This window comes from Micromys minutus (genome assembly GCF_963924665.1).
Source record: "Micromys minutus genome assembly, chromosome: X".
Classification (NCBI taxonomy): domain Eukaryota; kingdom Metazoa; phylum Chordata; class Mammalia; order Rodentia; family Muridae; genus Micromys; species Micromys minutus.
The window spans coordinates 33,944,168-33,966,961 of record NC_137970.1 but is presented as its reverse complement, the minus strand read 5'-3'; positions in this window follow the sequence as shown (position 1 = coordinate 33,966,961).

The window sequence follows — 22,794 nt, the reverse complement described above, 5'->3', positions numbered from 1 at the left end:
CCAGCCTTCAAAGAATTCCTGTGCCTGATAATTTACCAAATAACATAAGCAAAGCCGTCTTTAATAACCTGGAATCTAATGAATGCCAAGTGTACAAGTGAATGCTTTGATATGGATACAGAGAAGAAGGATTAATCAATCTAATTTGTGTATTGATTACATCACATATTTACATTTGCAAATGAAAACATTTAATGTTGAAAATCTGCATCTGTTTCCTAGTCATTAAAACGTATATCATATAACATTACTGACAATAGAAACTGATTTTTTTTTCTAGCAAAATTTAGAAAGTTTTAAAATAAAAACACCTTATTTGTTAAGAAAAATATACTTGAAAGCTGCTACAACTTTATGGCTAAATAAGTAGCTAATTAAACAAACAGAATATGTACATATCTGAAAAATTTTAATGCCTATTTGTGTATTACATATGAAAATATTTAAATTTTTGTTGCCTCATACTAATGCTACAGAGTCCCAGTGTAGTGTGGCCTATTGTCATAGACACAAAATTAATTATTCCTATCTTAATATATGAAGTAAAGAAACTGCCTATAATTTAGTACTAGGGGATTTAGCACGCTGAAGATTATTGATAAATTAGTACTAAAAGATTATTGGTTTGTTATGAATTAATTGCAAAAATATTGCTATTTAAGTCCTGAATAAAATTATACATATTTGTTTCAACAGTTATATATATATATATATATATATATATACATATATATATGTGTATGTATGCATATATATATAGTTCAAAAATTATTTCTACATAGATTTATAGAAATTATATAGTGAACATAATATGTACTGAATATATAATAGGCACTTATTAATTCTCATAATAATATTTAGCATTTGGCATTTTTTTGTGTTCAAATATTCCTTTAAGGTTTTTCATATTAAGGAATGAGCAGCCTGATATGATTAAGTAAAAAAAAAAGATTTTGCTTTAGTAAGGCCAAGAACCTGAGATTAGAAACAAGAAAATAATTTGGACAGGTCCCTGGGAGCTCAGAAGAGTGGCAGCAACACTTTCCATCCTAAGGAGAAGGGTCCCTGGGAATTCGGAAGAGTGGCAGGAATGCATTCCATCCTAAGTAGAAGAGTGAGTTAACTTTTTTTACCCACGTTCTACCTTGGGAAAAGCTGCACAGAGCTCTTCCAGTTCAAGCAGCAGAACTGAACAGGGGTACACAATTCTGGCCCAATGTCAGACCCAGCCCAGGCAATCTGGAAGGGTAGCCCACCTTCACACAGGTCCCTGAGATCTCAGAAGACCAGGAGGGACACTTTTTATCCTAAGCAGAAGGGTGAGTCAACTTCTTTTACCCATGTTTTACCTTGGAAAAAGCAGCACAGAGCTCTTGTAGTTCAAGCAGCAGAACTGAACAAGGGTACACACTTCTGGACCAAGGCCAGACCCAGACCAGCTGCATCTGGAAGGGTGTCCCAGCCACACATGGGTCCCTGGGATTTTGGAAAACAGAAGGAAAAATTTTCATCCTAAATGAAAGAAAAGGATCCACAAGAGAGACAGGCTCCAATCGGAGACAACAAGATCACCTATACTCACAAATAACAAGATGGAAAGAGGAAAGCAAAAGAACTTAAGCAATAGAAACCAAGACACCCTTGCAAAGTCAGAACCCACTTCTCCCAGCACAGAAAGTAGTGGATTTCCAAACACACCAGAAAAACAAGACTCTGACTTGAAATCATACTTCATGATGGTGATGGAGGTCTTGCAGAAGCATATAAATATCTCCCTTAAACAATTACAGGAAAACCAGGAAAAAAATCACTCAAAGAACTACAGGTAAACACAATCAAACAGATAAAGGAATTGAAAACAGAAATAGGAACAATAAAGAAAGCATAAAAAACAACCCTGGAGATAGAAAACTAAAAAAGAAAATCAAGAGTTACAGACCCAAGCATCACAACAGACTACAAGAGATGGAAGAGGGTATCTCAGGGGCTGATGACAACATAGAAAACATAGACAAAACAGTCAGAGAGGATGCCAAAACCAAAAAGCTCCTAACCCAAAATGTCCAGGAGATCCAGGACACAATGAGATGACCAAACCTAAGGATAATAGGTCTAGAAGAGGGAGAAGAATATTAATTAAAAGGCACAGTAAATATCTTCAAAAAAAAATCATAGAAGAAAATTTTCCTGCCCTTAAAAACAAGATGACCATGAACACACAGGAAGCCTACAGAACTCCCAATAAATTGGACCAGAAAAGAACCTCCTTCTGATACATAATAGTCAAAACACAGAATATTGGAAACAAAGAAATAATCCTAAAAGCTGTAAGGGAGAAAGGACAAGTAACATATAAAGTCAGACCAATTAAAATCACACCAGACTTCTCAACAGAGATTATGAAAGCTGGAAGATCCTGGACAGACATCATGCAGATCCTAAGAACACTAATGCCAGCCCAGGTTACTATAACCAGCAAAACTTTCTATTACCATAGATGGAGAAAACAAGATATTCCAGGACAAAACCAAATTTACACAATATCTGTCCACAAACCTAGCTCTATAAAGGATGATAAATGGAAAAATCCAAAGCATGAAAGTAAACTACACCTAAGGAAAGAAAAAAAAATATTATCTTGCAAGGAAAATAAAAGAAGAAAAGGACCCAAACATAAGTCTAACTTCAACAACAAAAATAACAGAAAACAAAAGTCACTATTTATAATTTCTCTTAACATCAATGGACTGAATTTCACAAATAAAAGACATAGACTATCAGACTGGATACATAAACAGGATCCAGCACTTTGCTGCCTACCGGAAACTCATCTCAGTGACAAAGACAGACACTACTTCAGAGTAAAAGGTTGGAAAAATCTTCCAAGCAAATGGACCCAAGAAACAAGCTGGAGTAGCTATTCTAATATCAAATAAAATAAAATTTCATCAAAAGTTACCAAAATGATAAGAAAACCTTTTACTCATCACAGGAAAAATATATCAAGATGAACTCTTGATCTTTAACATCTATGCTCCAAATTCAAGGGCACCCACATTTATAAGAGAAATCCTATTAAAGTTCAAAGCACATATTCCACCACACACAATAATAGTGGGAGACTTCAACACCCCACTCTCATCAATGGACAGATCATGGAGACAGAAACTGAACAGAGACTCAGCAAAACTAGCAGAGCTTATGAACCACCTCACAGTACCTTCTCCAAAATTGACCATATATTAGGTCACAAAACAGGCCTCAAAAGACACAAGAATATCTAAATACACCCATGCATCCTATAAGATTACCATGGACTAAGGCTAGTTTTTAATTAAAAACAAAACAACAAAAAACACAATACACATGGAAGCTGAACAACGTTCTGCTCAATGATATCTTGGTCAAGGGAAAAATAAATCAAGGATGTTTTAGAATTTAACGAAAATGATACCACTACATACCCAAACATATAGGATGCAATGAAAGCAGTACTGAGAGGAAAACTCATAGCTTTACCTATTCAATATAGTACTGGAAATCCTGGCCAGAGCAATTAGACAACAAAAAGAAATCGAAGGGATTCACATTGAAAAGTAAGAAGTCAAAATATCACTATTTGCATATGATATGATATAGTATACTTAAGTGACCCCAAAAATTCTACCAGAGAACTTTTATAACTAACAAACTACTTCAGCAAAGTGGCTGGTTATAAAATTAACTCAAACAAAATAATAGCCTTTCTATACTCAAAAGATAAACAGGCTGAGAAAGAAATTAGAGAATCAAAACCCTTTACAATAGTCACAAAAACTATAAAATACCTGCAGGTGTCCCTAACAAAGCAAGTGAAGGATCATATGAAAAAACTTCAAGATTCTTAAGAAGTAAACTGAAGATCTCAGAAGATGGAAAGATCTCTCATGCTCATGGGTTGGCAGAGTCAACATAGTAAAAATGGCCATCTTGCCTGAAGCAATCTACTGATTAAATGCAGTCCCCATCAAAATTCCAACTCAATTCTTCCTAGAGTTGGAAAAAGCAATTTGTAAATTTATCTGGAATAATAAAAAAAAAAAACTAGGATAGCAAAATATATTCTCAACAATAAAAGAACTTTCAGGGAAAACACCATCCCTAATCTCAGTGATCACAATAAGGTTTCTAAAGAAAGGACCTTAGGAGCTGAAAGGGGTTGCAACCTCATGGCAAGATAACAACATTATCAACCAACCAAACCCTCCAAAACTCCCAGGGAGTAAAACACCAACTTCTTTGTGCACTTTGAGAGACCTATTGATACAGTTTAGTATGTAGCTGAAGATATCAGTGTCTGGCATCAATGTGAGAAGAGGCTTTTGTTCCAGAGAGGAACATTGTCCCAGTGCAGGGGAATCACAAGGCAATGGGGTTGAGAGGAGGACTAGAAGGGAATGCACCTCTGTGAATGCAACTGGAGGGGGATGGGAATGGGAGCAGGGCAAGGTAAAGGAATAACATCTTAAATGTAAATTCAGAGTATCTAATAAAAAAGATAAAATACTTTGAATTTGCCTTTTTCTAACATTACTTCCATAAAATAAACTAAATATCAAGTAATAAGTCATTAGCAAAATAATACATTAAAATGTATATCCAATAATGTATAGCAAAATCACATAAAATATTTAATATATTTAAATATAAAACAACTAAGTTGATTTATGCCAAAATTACAATTACTTTTGTATTAACACACTTCCCTGACTTGTCAATAAAAGCTATCTATGTATTGATTGTTTTCATCAATCTACTATATCCTGTACTTAAAACCTTGTCACCTAGACAATCAGTTAATTCAATACAACTTGAATGAAAAACTTAATAGATTTATACATTAACATATTTGGTTGCTATTTCAACTCCAAACATAGTTTCACATTGCTTGCATTACTATGTAGCTCTTACTTTTTCTTAGTGAACATTTACATTTCCAGATATAATTTTTAATTTTTTGAGATTATATTTACATAATTTCACTTTCCCATTCTTTTTCTCCCTTCAAACACCCCCATATACCCCTCTTTATTATCTTTCAAATTTATGGACTCTTTTAAATTAATTATTCATTAGCAGTGTTTCCTGCCTAAATAGTGAATAGGTATTGTGATCTGGAACTAATAGTCAACATATTCAAACTTAACCCATAGCCAATATTCAGCTGCTCCCTGTGGCTATTGCATAAACCCAATTTTGTCACTCTTTCCACATTCTAAGTGAATATGAACATAGTCTAGAAGTACATTTCTACAGGTATATCTACAGTGATGAGATCAAATTTGAGAGTGTTTTCAGTAGTATTGAAGGATGTTATATAATTCTCAAATAAATTTATCAAAACAAAATAAGCTTTTATATATTTAAAAAATAAAAAAATTCCTAAAACCAAGTTTTAAACATCATGTCATTCTAGCACAGAATAGAGGGATATTTTTGTTTTTGACATTGGCCAGAGGAATTTTATTATCTCCTCACTAATTATACACATAAACATGTCTTCTTCTAATGTTGGCATCTCTTTAAACCCATACTCAATTTATATTTAGAGAGAGATAGTTTTCAACATAAAGTATTTTTTCATATGCTAAAAGTAACAAGTCTAAGAGAGACTGGATAAATACACAGCACTCTAGATTTCCATAGTGTAGATCTTTCTCAGATAAACTTCCACGCCATAGGTGAAATATACACTGTCAGAACAACCTGCTGCACTACAGAAAAACAAAAACAAGGAATCAGCTACCAAGCACTTCTTTCTTGTTGAGGTGACTTATTTGACATTTAATAAAGTCTGTTTTCTATAAATTAATTAAACATTATTAAATTTTGCTGATGCCAAATACCAATTTGTACCATGAACATCTCATTTATCAGGCATGAAAGACAAATGAAAATCTGGGGTGATAAAACACAAAACCACATTAGAAAAATATCCCCAGAAGGAAGGGATTTTACATTCCTATAGGATACTAGCTTCCATGTAGTGAGATGCTTTTGGTGTCACATTTGCTGTCCTACAGCAGGCCATTTGAGTAGTGTTCTCAACACTGGGACATGGAATTACAGGTGTAGATTGTGCCTTGGATATTCAGTACTAATCCTAGAAGATTGCAGGTGAATCACAATGAGCAGAACCAGGTAATAACTGCAGTGGTGTAGAGAGTAGAAGATAACTATGCCTAGAAGTGGTAATTTCTAATTAAGCAGTATATTTGGGGAGTTTATTTTTATTTTTCTTACATTTAAATTTTAAACATTTTAATATTGCATATTTTATCAATCATTTCCCCTAACCAAATCCCCTCACATCCTTCCCAGCTCCCTACCCATACTACTTCATGTTCTCTCTCTGACACACACATAGCAAGGAAACAAAACAAAATTACAATGAAACAAAAAAAGAACCAAACAACAAAAACCCCCACCATCCTTAACGAAAAACAAAACCACTAACACATCACAAAAAGAAAGGCACACAATAATCACAATCTTGTTTTTATTGTCATTTTTTTTTCTAAGCATGGAGCCTTCTGTGGAGGGTAGTTAATATATCCATTGTCATCCCATTGGAGAAATCAGGTCTTCCCTCTTCCAGAAGGTATTTATTGCAAATAGCTTCTTGTTTTTCTGGTAGTATTTTGTGCTCTCTTCCTCTTCTCAGTGGTGGGGTTCTGTCTAATTTGAACTTGTATAGGTCTTGTGTGTGCTATCACAGTTTCTGTGAATTCCCACATTCATCAGTCCTATTATATCTGTAGGACATTGATTCTTTGGAGTTATACGCAGCCACTGGCTCTTATGATCATTCAAGTTTTTCTTTTACATAGATCCTTGAGACTTGAGAGTAAAGGTTTGATAAGGACATACCACTTTGAGGTTAGTGCTACAATGTGTCTCACCATCTTCACATTGTTTAGAAGTGGGACTTGGAGTTAATTCTTATCTACTGCGAAAGGAATTTTCTCCAGTGAGGGTTGAGTGATGTAGTATTGTATGAGTATAGCTATATGTCATCAGAGGTAATTTTATTTCAATGTTTAATTAGTAGTAACAAGTTTTCCTGTAAAGACTATGACCCATCTTGTCTCCAGTTCTTGGCCTCATTAACTGCTATATGTAAATGTGGGTTATATCTTATGGAGTGGACCTTAAATCCACTAAAAAAAAATGGTCAAAAAGTGATGATCGCTCCCATAACATTTATATCAGTTTATCTTACAAGTAAGTTGCTGTTGTAGGTCAGAGGGTTCATAGCAGGGTGAGAGTAATGATTATTTTTCTCATCTGGTAGGGTATATAGTATCTTTAAGTACTATAAATGCTAGTAAGTAGAATAGAAGCTTCTAGTTACATAACAGCTCAATTTATCTGTGTTCTGTGACATAAGTAAATGACATCCTTTGAAGTAGGGCTGACTATCAGATTGTGGAGAGTAACAACTAGCACAGGCAATAACCCGTAGTGTTTGGAGCCAACTATAGGGCCCCTTTATCTAGTGACTTAAGATATAACTCATTAAGGGTATTGGTAAATTTACTTGGTAGTGTTTGATGTCTATTTGGGAGCACTTTCTCCTTCATTATATGGTAAATCCATTTAAATTCCTCATATGTGTTTTAGGAAAATATTATAGGCTGTTACTAATGCTATTAGTTACTCCCCATTCTGGTTTGGAGGAGCTATTTATTATGAACAAACTCCTCTGAAATGGTTTATGGAATAGAACAATTGGGCTTATGGAAGTCTTTGAGTCCTTTGATGGACATTCTATGTGACAGATTTCTTCTTGTATTCCTGTGATCCTCAAGTTATCACTGTGTAGTATTATCTGTACGCTGGATCTGTTGATAGTACTATGAACACAATTCTGGTTGAGTGACATTACCTATCCTATGTTTCCCTATGGTTAAATTTATCCAGCTTTAAAAAGAAACTCATTTTGTTATAATGGAAAGAAATGTCTCTGAATGCCATGATATTGTGTATCACTTGTTTATTTTTCTTGTTCAAACCACAAAACTCTCACTTCAAGCTCCATTAAAATGTGAAAGAGACACATTGAGGAAGGATAAGTCTAGATGGTGACTTTCTATTACTGAGAAATATTTCCTGCAGTCTTTTTTCTCCAGCCCAATAACCATAACTATGTATCTGTAAGATCCTTTTTTTTAGTAAACTTTGAAGAATTTCGTACAATTTCATTTCCTCCTATCACTAATCATGAGAATTGTCACTTCAGCTTGAATTGCCCAAGCTACAGCACATTCATCGTACTTATCGACATATTGTTTTAGGAATATATTTGTGCTATAACATTAGAAACTTCTAAGAGTAATGTTTCCAGAGCCTTTACCACTATGTTGAATTCTTCTGTCCTTTTAAGAACATGTGACCCTAGGAATCACTCAAAATACTTTCATTCTGGAAAGGACAAACAACTGAAAATAAGGTTAACAAATAGGGAAAAGAGTATGGAAACATCTGGCTGCTCAATTGAGTTTAATATGCTTTAAAAACCTGAATGCACTAACACTGGGCTTTGAATGCATTAGCATGTTTGTTAAGCTATTTTGAGTCAACTTTTTTGTTACAAGCAATGTAATAGATCTTAAGAATGCAATAAATTGAGTGTGATTTGAAAGGATGGTTAACTACAGACTATTTTCCATCCAATCATACATCCAAACTAACTGAGGAGATCTTGGAAAAGTGATAGAATCTCAAGTTGAATGGAGTGTTTTCAGGCAAGAGGGAGTTTTGTGGATAACAGTAGGCTGTTTATAGAGTTCCTATGTGTCCACAGAGCCCCACATAAGCTAACTTTCTGTATTTTTTGTTAAAATTGCACAGGTATAAAATTGCTATTATATACAGTTATATGAAACCAATGCTATTCTACTGAGAAAACAGGTGCAATGTTGTCATTTGTTTCCAGGTTGATTTATTAGTGTCATGACGAAGTCCTAGTTTCCCCCTGAGACATTGTAGATTTTTTTCAAATAAGTATCTGAGTAGTGATTTGAGGGGTGAGCACTGGAAAACAGTGCTATAGAACAGAGGAATGACAAGAAATATAAAGACTATTTTTTAATGCAATTGCCTGTGCAATGTGTCACACTCTTTTCCTCTTAAGTTTATTTACAAGTTGTGTTAAACTCTATATGTTTCACTGTAATTTTATTATATATTTACTACTCTAGAACTTTTGTGTGCGTGTGCATGTGTGTGTGCTCATACTGAGATGACTTGGAATCAGTAGTGGAAGCAAGCTGTCAGTTCAGGTACTCTCTCTGTTCCCTGGAAAGTTTCATCATTCTTCTTCTACTTTCTGGCAAGAGCACCTGAACCCAGTCTTTTATTTACTAAAAATACATCAACAAGACTTTGATAGTTGTTATTAATCTTCAAAAATTCTTAAAGTTATGTTAATTTTATAAACCTCAGATCAATAGCCCCAACCCCTATGTCCTTAGAGCAGAAACTAAACACAAAGCAAAAGCACATTTCCTTATGGGTTTACACAGCCTGTTCTTCATAGGTAGCTAGGCACAGCTCTTATAGTTTCCTGGCATTGCAGACAGCAGTCTTCAGTAAGTATTTTCATGCAAGAACAGAAACATGACAGAGTACTTAAATTAAAATGATTCTTTACTAAGTTTTAAATTTATGTTAGTAAAGCAGTTAGCTCTAATATCTTTTCAGATGTTATCATCTCTAATTCTTCAAGTAGCTAGGAGAACAAAGTACTAACTTTTTATATGCTTGTACCTCATATTTTAATTCTTTAATCTTCATTTCCTCATCCTAGCAGTTACATAGCCTCTTGTACCCTCCCTCTAATACTGTTTATGATTTATGCATCATATCTAAATTCTTATTTTTTCTATTCATACCTTTTATTCCTGAGACCATGTCAACACTCTGTCCTTGATGTTCCTAAGTTCATCCTGGCTAATTCATGCAGCAGAATGTACATGTCTCTTCACGATTCCAAACTCAAGGCCAAGTCTGTCAATGAATGATTTCTACAGAGGACCACGTAAGCTTTTATGGCCTCTGTGGTTATATTGTTTATCTAGGTTCTTTCCTATATCCCAAAAATGCCAAGCAGATGGCCTGTTCCCCATCTTCCACAGTCTCATGATAATTTCTATTTTTCATTTATGAGAACAGCATTTGTTTCATTTATTATATTGTGACTAACTCAGAGTAATGGGTAAAGAATATTCTCTATAAAGGAAGAATGAAAATTTAATTTTTCAGGGAAAAAGAAACCATCAGCACATGCAGGGATCCTGGAGATCAATGGTATGGCTATGCTCCAGGGGAGGCAATAGGTCCATATTTACCCTTATACAGCCACACCAGACCTGGTGTGTGTGTGTGTGTGTGTGTGTGTGTGTGTGTGTGTGTGTGTGAAAGAACTTCTACCAAACTATTCAAAAACAAACAAAAATAAGAAGCTGATAACACACATACTTGCTGATAAGTGATTTATCTTGGGGAATAAATCCCTTCCTACATTACTATTGGTATCTTCTTGGCACTACAGTGTGTCCTATCATATTTCATTGCTCCTACAATGGAATGTAGGGTATGGATTCAGAACTAATTTTACAGAAGGCATCTCAGTGAATACTACAGTGAACAAAAATTATTTTATGAAACCATCATGGGAAGTTCAATTTTTAGGGCTTTCATTAAAATCTATGTGCCTAAAAATTTTAATAAATTTATAATTTTTCACAAGATATATTATGTGTGGGATGCAACAAATAAAGCACTGACAGAAGATGTGAATGAAAATTTTAACAGATTCAATGCAATCCCCATCAAAATTCCAACTCAGTTTTTCAGAGTTGGAAAAAGCAATTTGAAAATTCATCTGGAATAACAAAAAAATCTAGGATAGTGAAATATATTTTCAACAACAAAAGAACTTTCAGGGAAATCACCATCCCTAACATCATGATATATTACAAAGCAATTGTGATAAAAAAATCTGCATGGTATTAGTACAGAGATAGACAGGTAAATCAATGGAACAGAATTGAAGTCCCAGAAATGAACCCACACACCTACAGTCACTTGATCTTTGACAAAGGAGCTAAAAACATTCAATGAAAAAAGGACAACCTCTTCAACAAATGTTGGTTTAACTGGCAGTCAGCATGCAGAAGAATAAAAATAGATCCTTTCTTGTCCCCTTGTACAGAAGCTCAAGTCCATCTGGATCAAAGATCTCCACATAAAACTAGGTACACTGAAACTATTAGAAGAGAATGTAGGGAAGAGCTTAGAACATGTAGGAACAGGGTAAATTTCCTGAACAGAACAACAATGGCTTATGCTATAAGATCAAGAATTGACAAATGGGATCTCATAAAATTGCAAAGCTTTTATAAGGCTAAGCAAACTGTCAAGAAGACAAAATGACAGCCAACAGACTGGGAAAAGATCTTTATCAATCCTCCATCTAAAGAAGGGCTATTATCCAACATATGCAAAGAACTCAAAAAATTAGACTCCAGGGAATCAAACAATACTATTAAAAGTAGGGTACAGAGCTAAACAAAGAATTCTCAACTGAAGAATTATGATTGGCTGAGAGAAGCACCTAAAGAAATGCTCAACATCCCTAGTCCTCAGGGAAATACAAATCAAGCCAACCCTGATATTCCACCTCACACTAGTCAGAATGGCTAAACTCAGATTAAAGCAGATTCTGGCAAGGATGGAGAGAAAGAACAACACTCCTCCACTCTTGGTGGGGTTGTCAGCTGGTATAACCACTCTGGAAATCAGTCTGGCAGTTTCTCTGAAAATTGGACATAGTACTACTTGAAGACTCAGCTATTCCATTCCTGGGCATACACCCAAAAGATGCTTCAACATATAACAAGGACATATGTTCTCCCATGTTTATAGAAACCTTATTTATAATATTCAGAAGCTGGAAAGAACCCAGATGTCCTTCAACAGAGTAATAGATACAGAAATTGTTGTACACTTACACAATGGAGTACTACTCAGCTACTAGAAAAAACAACTTTACAAAATTCCTAGGCAAAGTGATGGAACTAGAGACTATCATCCTGAGTGATGCAACCCAGTCACAATAGAAGGGTATGCACTCCCTGATAAGCAGATACTATCCCCCAGAAAGCTCTGAATACCCAAGATAGAATTCACAGACCTTATGAAGCTCAAAATGAAGAGCAAAATGGGGATACCTCAGTCCTTCTTAGAAAAGAGAACACTCACTGGAAGGAAATGCAAGGTCAAATAGAGGAACAGGGATTGAAGAAAAGATAATTCAGAGGCTACTTGTCTTAGGTAGTCTTTTATTGTTGTGAACAGACACCATGACCAATGCAAGTCTTATAAATAACAACATTTAATTGAGGCTGGCTTTTAGGTTCAGAGGTGCAGTTCCTTATCATCAAGACAAGAGCTTGGTAGTATCCAGGCATGAGTTCTTGATCATCAGCTGAGAGTTCTACATCTTCATCCAAAGGAAGCCAGGTACAGACTAAGCATCCTCAGGCAGCTAGGAGTGACATACTTCCTCCAACAAGGCCAAACCTTCTAATAGTGCCACTCCCTGGGCCAAGTATATGAAAACCATCACACCACCTCACCTGGGGATCAACCCCATATGCAGCCATCAAACCCAAGCACTATTGCTGATGCCAAGAAGTACTTGCTTACAGGAACCAGATAGAGATGCCTCTTCAGGGGCTTTGCCAAAGTCATACAGATACAGCTGAGCATGCTTGCAGCTAACTATCAGACATAACATGGGGACCCCAGGGAAGGTGCTAAAGGAAGGATTGAAGGAGCTGAAAGGGTTTTGCAACCTCATGGGAAGAACAACATTATCAACCAACCAAACCCTCCACAACTCCCATGGACTAAGACACCAACCATTGAGCACACATTGACAGACCTATTTTTTCCAGTTGCATATGTAGCTGAAGATAGCAGTGTCTGGCATCAATGTGAGAAGAGGCCTTTGGTCCAGGGAAGACATATTTTCCCAATGTAGGTGTATGCCAAGGCAATGGGGTGGAAAGGGTTATTAGGATGAAATGCCCCTTTATGAAGACAAGTATGGGTATGGGGTTGTGTGAAAAAGGGATTACATTTCATATGTAATACAGAAACTGTCTAATAATAAAAAAGAATAAAAAATAAAAAAATAATGCTTCATTTGTTTTTATTTTTATATAGCTATTTTTCAGTATTTACATATAATTTTACTAGATATGATGTCAAACAAAAATAGTCAACTAAGAATAAAGAGGAAAATTCAAATAGTGGCCATATTTTGAAGATATTCTTTTCCACAAAATATCAAAATTTCTTCAATATCAAGAATTATTTCTTATATTTTATCATCAAAAAGAATATATAATTTTATTTTGATAGTGAAGTAGAAGCCAGTTGGAACAGAGAAAAATATAGGATACTTTTGCACAAGAACTCAGAGTATTTTATAAGTAAACAGATGCAAAGGATTAATAACAGATAATAACAGAAATGTATATGTTGTATAGAATAACTTATAAAGAACTTTTTTTCTTATAGTGCATTATTTTTAAGAAATAACATTTTCACATGAGCCAATTCAGTATATAAATCTAACATGTAATAAAATAAACAGATCACTGCTTTTCATTTTCGTCTAACTAAAGAAATAATATTGTACATTAAACCTTTATTTTTGTGGTGATATATGTTGAGATACCATCTAAACAAAAGGTATTTTGAAATTGTTTTTCTCTTTTGTACATAAAGGAATTTATTTGGCGATTATTATTACTTTAAATATTCATGGACAGAACATTTGAACTTGAAGTATAACTTAATTGGAAATTGATTAGAAACCAAGAAAAATTTTCTAGGGAGACAACAGTAATCAGTGACGTTTCAACAGAAAAATAAATCTGGTATTTATAGAAAAAGATATATTTCAGCATTTACAAATTCTAGAGTAGCTATAAATGACAACCCCCAGCTGCATTTTTTTTCTAAAAACATTACTATGTTAAAAAAGTGAAGTTTAATTAAATACAGATTAGGAATTCTAGTCTATGACCATACTATCCTGAATGTGCCTGATCTTTTCTGATCTCAGAAGCGAGGTAGGGGTGGGCCTGGTTAATTTTTGTTTGGGAGACACATTAGAAATCCCATCTTTTGCTTTTTTTCTCCATTTTATCTTAGTGGTGCCTAAATCCCACAGTGATGATTAAGTAGTAGGTTACCATCTAAAAACATCACTGTCGATGGAGCTGAGATTAGTACTGAATGAATAATGGGGCTTAGAAATATACCCTTAGAGGGGATGCATGACTCTCACTGAGAAGAGCCAATAAAATAGATATTGTGGGTGAAGCAGGATTAGACCGGGATGGGAGTGAAGATTGAAACTGGAATAATCAGGTAAGGGGAGGATCAAGGGAGAGAATACTAGGAAAGACAATTGGAATGGGGGGTATCTTTGGGATGAGCTAGAAAATAAGGGCAATGGAAACTCCTGAGAATCTATAAGGGTGAACCTAGGTAGCTAAGACTCCTTGCAATGGGTATATATGGAGCCTCAACAGCCTATCTCCTGTAGCCAGGCATGATTTCTAATGGCAGGATTGAGAAACTAACCCAGCCACAATATTTTTGATCTACAAATTGCCCTTCCTACAATATATGCAGGGAAAAAGATTGGGCAGAAATTGAGGGAGTGGCCCACTAATGACTGGTCCAGTTTGAGACCCATGCCATGAGAGGGAACCCACTCCTGACATCACTAATGATCTTTTACTACACTTGAAGACAGAAATCTACCCTAATTGTCATCAGAGAGGCTTCACCAAACAACTGATGGAAACAGATGCAGAGACTCACAGCCAAACACTAAGCAGTGCTAGTGGAATCCTACAGAAGAGAGGAAGAAAAGATTATAGAAGACAGAGAGGTCAAGGACACAGCAAGAAAACCATAAGACTCAACTAACCCAGGGCCCTTGGAGTTAACAAAGACTGAACTGCCAACCAAAAAGTCTGCATAAAACTGATGTAGGCCCTGTGTACATATGTTACCATTTTGCATCTCGGTCTACATGTGGGATCTCAAACAGCAGGAGCAGTGACTTTGACTCTGCTGCCTGCATTTGGGACCCTTTCCTCCTATTGAGCAACCTCCTCTAGTTTTAAGAGGAGAGGATAAGCCTAGTCTTACTGCAAGTTGATTTTCCAGGCCTGGTTGATATTCCTGGGAGGCCTCCCCATCTCTGAAGAGAATTGGAGGAGTAGAGTGGATGAGGGATAGATGAGGGGAATTGGGAGGAAAGGAGGAATAAAATGTCAGTTAGGGTGACAAAAAATAAACAAATAATAAATAAATAAATAAATAAATAAATAAATAAATTTTAATAAAAGATATGCTTAGGATTTAAGATCCTGGGCTAGGTTCAAGGTGACACATTTTTTATATTTAGAAAACTGTGTATCTGAAAACATACATTAGGTGGTAATTATAGATTGCACTCTGACTAGTTAGATTTACCTGACTGATTATTTCTTCAGTTAGTAAAAGTACAGTTTGGCTACTTTTGATAGAAAGGTAGGCTATAGTATAAATTCAAATACTGCATAAATTACACTCTTCTCCATAGGATAACTTGTCAGAAAATGGCAAAGAAATGCTTGCATTTGAATAGCTCTTAAGGAAACCTCAGATTTGAATGAAAAAGTTCTTGTTAGCCATGCCAATATATTCTGCTACTAGTCTTCAGATAAGAGCTTGAAGTCCTACAAAGGGGTTTGAAATTACATCCTTTATCAGAGACAAAGGTGGGTATTATGAAAAGAAGTCTTGGAAGCCACTAGATAGATTTTGTTGTAAAGGCCTCCTTGAAATGCTTTCTGAATACTAGAAATTTTGTACGTGAAAACAGAATTAGAACCTTATATTTTTTCACTTGAGTTTTTGAGTCAACATACTTAAAAAAATGTCATAAAATACGGGTACAGAAAAGGCAAATCTAAATTTGTCACCTTGGCAGCAAAGAGAGCAGCAAAACAGGTGTGAAATGCTATCTGATGAGTACATAAAATTTGGTTTACTAACTTCTAAATTGTGATATTTATTATATTTATTATCTACACACACACACACACATACATAAACACACACACACACACACACACACACACACACACACACACACACACTACAACACACTTCCCAGGAAGGGAGCTCAGGTTGCAGACTTGGCAGCAAACCTAACTTGCTGAGCCATCTAACCGGCCCAATACGGTATCTTTAAATTCATACAAGACTAAAGGATGGGGGCAAATAGAATGTTTACTTTGAACATGGGTTTTTCTTTCTGAGTGCAGAAGAAACTCACAAAAGATCAAAACATAATTTATTATCATGGATTCAGAGTAAAACTTTCGTGTGGCTATCAGGCAGGTTATACAAATATGGCACTCAATGATTAAAGCAGCACAAGTTTTACGTGATTTAAATCCCCCTTTCTGGGAAGCAATAATAATTTTAAAATGTGAAGGTCATAGAAAATGTCAACTCATGATTTGAGCTCATGTTTATGGAAATAGGATGGCTTCTTTTTTATCGTTAAGGGTTTCCTTTTGATACTATAGCTTGATTACATCATTTCTCCCCCACGACTATTTTCCTTCCAAACCCTCTCATATACTTCTCACTACCCTCCAAATTCATGAACACACACACGAACACGCGCACGCGCGCACACACACACACACATTTGCTATAAGTGTGTATGTTTTGAAGGTTGACTGGAACTTGACAACCAGTTGGTGTAGTCCTCATGGTGAAGGCTACAGCTCCTGTTTCCATTTATCTCAGTTGCCTATAGTTTTTTGAGGCCTCGTGGGCTGTTCTCTAATCATTTTGGCATGCTTGTTGATGTTATGGTTTGGCTTTTTGTTCCTTTGGTCAGCAGGGACCTCTCTTATGATTCAGTGGGAGAAATACAGGCCCTCCCCTGACGAGGAGAAATGCTGATATATAAATTGAATATAGCTGTTGATTAATTAAATCTGTATTTTATTCATGGTTCAGGAGAGACATAATATGCATTAAGTATAATCTTTTAAAGTTTAGGATGGGACCGCATTACAACAAAAATGTTAGCAGATTTATTCATGGCAGCTATTGGCTTTTTGATTTAGGATTTGAATATGGTTTGATTTTCCTTATAAACATCTTGAACAAATATTAGTGGATAAGTCATTGGATACACACATTAGAGATGGCAACATGGAAGTGAGGTTAATAACTGCTAAAATCTGATCCAAAGAAAGTTCTGTTATAATTGTAATTTCATATTCAAGGTACATAAAAGGTTTTGAGGACTGAAGTGACATCAGAAGCTATAAAGGGACCAGCCTTTAGTGAATTGCATCCTGAGATCCACATCAGCATGTATGCCATTCATCCATAATATGAGTTATTTATAGACAAAACCTAAAACTCAGGGATTACATATATTTTAGTGGTTTGTCATTAGCTCTTTAAACTTAAATCAGTGGCTAGACATTTAGTGGACAGATGGCCAGCTCACATTTGTGAAAGCTAATTGTTCAATTTTTAGAAATTTCAAAATCAGTCATTGAATTCTGAATAACATGAAACCTCCCTTCCCACCCCACCCCACTTCCCAGAGAGCGACTAGGCACAATTTATCACCATACCACTGGGCATAAATTTCTTGTACATGGAAAGATAAACTTGAAATTAGAACTCTTGATCCTGATATATGATTATGATTTTCTTCAGTCATCTGGTTTCTTAGGTTTGTTCTTATTTCAAAATTATGCTGAGTGCCAGATGGACCAAAATCTTTCTCTATGTTGAACATGCCAATAGCCTTAGAGCTATTTGGTATCTTTGATGATCTTTGATTTTTGGTGGTCTTATGCTAATGGAGACCTTAACTAGGTTGAATTTATCTGCTCTTATTACTGACCTATGCCATTGCTGGTTTCAACATCCATACCTTTGGTTCCAGAGAGATCACCAATGATTTATTCAGTATCTTTATGGTTCTCCAGTAATATTTCTAATTCTCACTGACACCATTGGTGCTTGCTCAGTGCCCTTCAGCATGTGTCGTTTAAGTATGACTCCTGTGTCATCACCTGCATTCTCCTGACAACTATTTTCCAGGTGGGGAAAGCAGAAGGTGTAGGTGACTTAATGACTGAATAATAGTGAAGTAATAAGGAGTGTTTTCCTAAACTGTATGATAATAGCTGAACTTAAATACCCACACCTAATTTTGTCCTCAGGTGTAACAACTCTGAAGGATGTTCTACAACTATTTATAAAAAGTTGCTAGCAGGCTTTTGTGTCAAAGAAGGATGTAGCCAAGAACATAGCATTCTGTTGTTTTCATCTCCTTTGTTGGATCACATCTCATCTGTTCTGCAGGTAATTCTGGAAATCTTCTCCTAAATAACTACTGGCACTTACATTTTGCCTATAATTCTGATTCTGGGACTCAACTTGAGACATTCCTTCTCCCATTAGTATGTCTATAACATAATATAAAGAGTTTATGAATTAAATTCTGGAAAGCAAGTGAATTGTCATACCCAGGTAAGAATATTTTTGTCTAGAATATAACATATATGTAATTGTTTAACTCATCATTCAACTTGGTGTCTGCTTTATTTTCAATGCGCTATAGTGGCTGAACATTTTGCAGTGGATCTTCTTGTGTTTTTCCTTTGTCATGTCACAGTAAGGTATAAGTGACACATATGTTCTTGATTTGAGATGAATTCTTTATATTTAAATCTCTTAAGGAACACAAAATGACTATAATTAATTATGTGATTTACATAACATATCACAACATTTCAGTCTATAGTTGTAAAAACATACTTCTATTATTTTGGGGATATAATTCACCTGGAAGATGCATCAACCACTGTTTGATTTGACCCTGGAATGTTTACAAAGGCAAACATTTTTAATCAAGATTATATGAATCATATTTACTGCAGTCTATGGGCATGTTTGGCCTCAGAAAAAGTGAAAAGATAAGGAACTTTTATGGGCATTTCTAGAGACTAGAAAAATCAGCAATATAATGTGATCTAAAGATTTTCACGTATAATTTGTTCTCTGTTCCCTTTGATAATGCAAAGGATAATTTTAGGCCCTAAAATGATAGAAAATAAAGATATGGATTGTTTTGTATAATGTTAGTGAGTTTCCAGATAAAAACAGTACTGGAGTACAAACCTTATTGTATTACATCTATAGGTTTTCAATCATTAGAATCTGTATAAACGGAAAGGAATTAATTGGTGTGACCAGATCTTTGTAAGTTTTATTATTTAAATCTTTTTTTCTTACAACTTTATTTTAAAAAAACAAAGATACATGTGCAGATTTTTAAAGGCATATTGGCATAAAACTATATGAATATATTTTTGTCAGTACTTGATATTTTTAAAGGTTTAATAGTATGCATTGAAATCTTACTAGTTACAATAAGCATGAAGTACATGTAAAACAAAACGTAACATGGAAACAGTCAAGGTTTTCTTGGTGTGTATAGATTGAACGTAATGATTTTTAAATACCAAAAATTGCCACAAGACTATTTTAGCTTTTGAGTTATTAATAATTTAAGGTCTACATGTACCCCACTCTGTACACTTATTTATTTATTTATTTATTTATTTATTTATTTATTTATTTATTTATTTATTTATTATAAGAATGGCTGAGGATTGCACTTTTTGGTGTTTCTTTCTTTTTTTTTTTTTTTTTTTTTTCCGAGCTTCATATGGTCTGTGAGTTGTTTTGTGGGTATTCAGACCTTTCTGGGGTTAGTAACAATTATCAGTGACTGCATATTATGTCTGTTCTTTTGTGACTGGGTTATCTCACTCAGGATGATATTCTCTAGATGCATCCTTTTTCCTAAGAATTTCACAAATCATTGTTGTTGATGGCTGAGTAGTATTCCATTGTGTAAATGTACCACAGATTTTGTATCCATTCATCTACTGAAAGACATCTGGGTTTTTTCCAGCTTCTGGATATTGTAAATAAGGCTGCTATGAACATGGTGGAGCATGTGTCCTTATTGTATGTTCTAGCATCTTTGGGGTATATGCCCAGAAGTGGAATAATTGGAGTCTAACTTCTTGAGTTCTTTGTATATATTGGATATTAGACCTCTATCAGATGTGGGATTGGTAAAGATCTTTTCCCAATCTGTTGGCTCCTGTTTTATTTTCTTGCCAGTGTCCTTAGCCTTACAGTTACTATTTAAATCTTAGTACATTGGTTGTGAATATTTATTGGTCATACTTAGTACTATTCCATATTTTTAGAGTTCTTGAGATTTTCTATAATTTGATAATAACACAAAGTTAAGTGAAAAATTAAGTGGACATCTTAGTTAACAACCTCATATTTGTTAATTCATATAAATACAAACAAATACGCTCACTTGGAATTTTTTATTTGATTATACAAAGTTCATGAGAATCAGTAATTTTATAATTCAATACCTGTATTCCTGCTTATCCTTTAGAAAGATCTATTTGTAGTTCTTTTGAACCATGTATCTGAATGCTGTGATTCAAGATTTTTTAATTTAAAGTTTGTAGTCAGTGCATCTTGCTACAGAAATGACAATCTTCTTGTAGACTATTGAATATCATCTTAATCTAACTCCTGAGGGGAGATAAAACTTGCTGCCAAATGGGTACAGTTGGTATATTAATTTGAGAAATTTTAGTTTACTTACCCTTCAAAAATTGCTATTATTATTATTTTAATCTTAAGAAGTGAGTGACTTTTTAATTTTACCAAGTAAAAGCACCAACTCTAGGTTGTATCCTTTCTCAGTTTACTGATTGAATATATATTATGAACATTTTTATCTCTTTATAAGACTATTTCTGTGTGAAGGTCAAACAAAAAATATCCTACAGTGAAGTTTTTAAAACTGTGTGTGCTTAAGATCAAGCCCTATTGTCTTGTTGATCAATGACCACTCTTTTCAGCCCTTCATTCTGGTCTGAATTCCAACCAGAGAAAATGTTTCATGAGTTGTGACATGCACAATTCTATAAAGAGTAGCAATTTAAAAGAACCTCATTCAATACTCAAAGTATTTACTCTTCATTCTGAGACTGAAGGTCCTTTTAAAAATTTTGTTTTTCATCTTTACTCATAGAAAGGGGGGCAGAAATGAGAAATGAAATATTATTCATTACCAAGAATTTTCCAAATGTAGAAGGCATTCAGTTTGCCTGATGGCCACGTTGTACATACATTACAAAGGCTGGTATTCATTCTTCTTCTGCAATCATTATGTTTTTAAATTATGGTAGCAACCTAATTATCAGTCCCTCTACCCATAAATCTGGAACATGTACAGTATTTTGCCATATAGATGGAAATCCAACCAAATATATGTTGGAAGTTTAAAGTGAATTCATTCACTTTCTCTTTTCCCTTAACTCTTTTCCAGACTATTTAGAGAAATGTCAGTTCTTCAGAGTAAAACAAAATGGTCAAAAATCCAAGAAGTTAAATTTAGGTTTTGTGAATGTCTTCCCATCATAGAATATTTCCAAGTTAGCTCAGTTAATTGAGTATGCAACTATGAAATGCCCTAAAGAATTTTGTAGTAGAGGCCTGGTTTGCTATAGCTTTCTAATTTGGATTAAAAAAAAATTGTATTACAAGTTTGTATTCTTTAAAAAAGATCCATTTGCTAGAGTGTGATTACTGGTGAGTGAATGTCTGTGCAGACATTATCTTGTGGACATTTACACATGTCAGTTCAACCACAGGCTCTAGGCAGCTTTCCTCAGGGGTGGAGGGAGGGAGGGAGGGAGAAAGAGAAAGGGGAGGGGAAAAAGGAGAGTGAGGAAGGAAAAGTGAGAGAGGGAAATCTGATTTCAGTTTCCATGGAAATAGGCTAAATAAGGACTTTCACAGACAGAAGTATGGCAGTTCCCAGCTGCTAAGTTTTAGCACAGTACTATTGGGACAAAATCTGAATGCATCCCAATCCTTTATATTAAAAAACCAATATTATAGTTTGGTAGCTGGAACATGAATATTTGATACAAACTTTCTTTGTGACAGTGATAATCACTCACCCATTCAATTTGCCCTACATAAAATTTTGAACAGAAAACTCACCCAACATAATTCTTTCATTACCCCCATGCACACATTGCTGTTTCCATTTTTGTAAAATTATTTTGCTCCCACTTTATATAGATTTTTACCTATAAGAAAATACACTCACAATGCCCCCTATACACATCTAAATGCCAATGGAAAGTCTAGAGAAAAAGGGGGTAAAATTCTTTCTTAGGATTCTGTTGACTGTATAAAGGATCTGTGTTTTTTCGATGCTTGCTGCTCTAATTTTATTAGCAAATTTGCTGTTGGGTATTAAAATAAAGTTGTGGAATAGAGTTGTCCTCCTATAGAGATAGGGTATGATATTGTGGCCATTTAGCTAAAGAAGACACTATGTGCAAGGTTTATTTTTATAAAAATTGTTATTGGCTGTTAAACAAACAAAAAGCCCAAACTGTAATATGTAGGATATTGAGTCATACACAATTTTGGTGGCTCATCTGGAAAACACACACCTCCACAACCACCACCACCACCAGCAGCAGCAGCAAAAATACACCTGTTAAAGAGTAT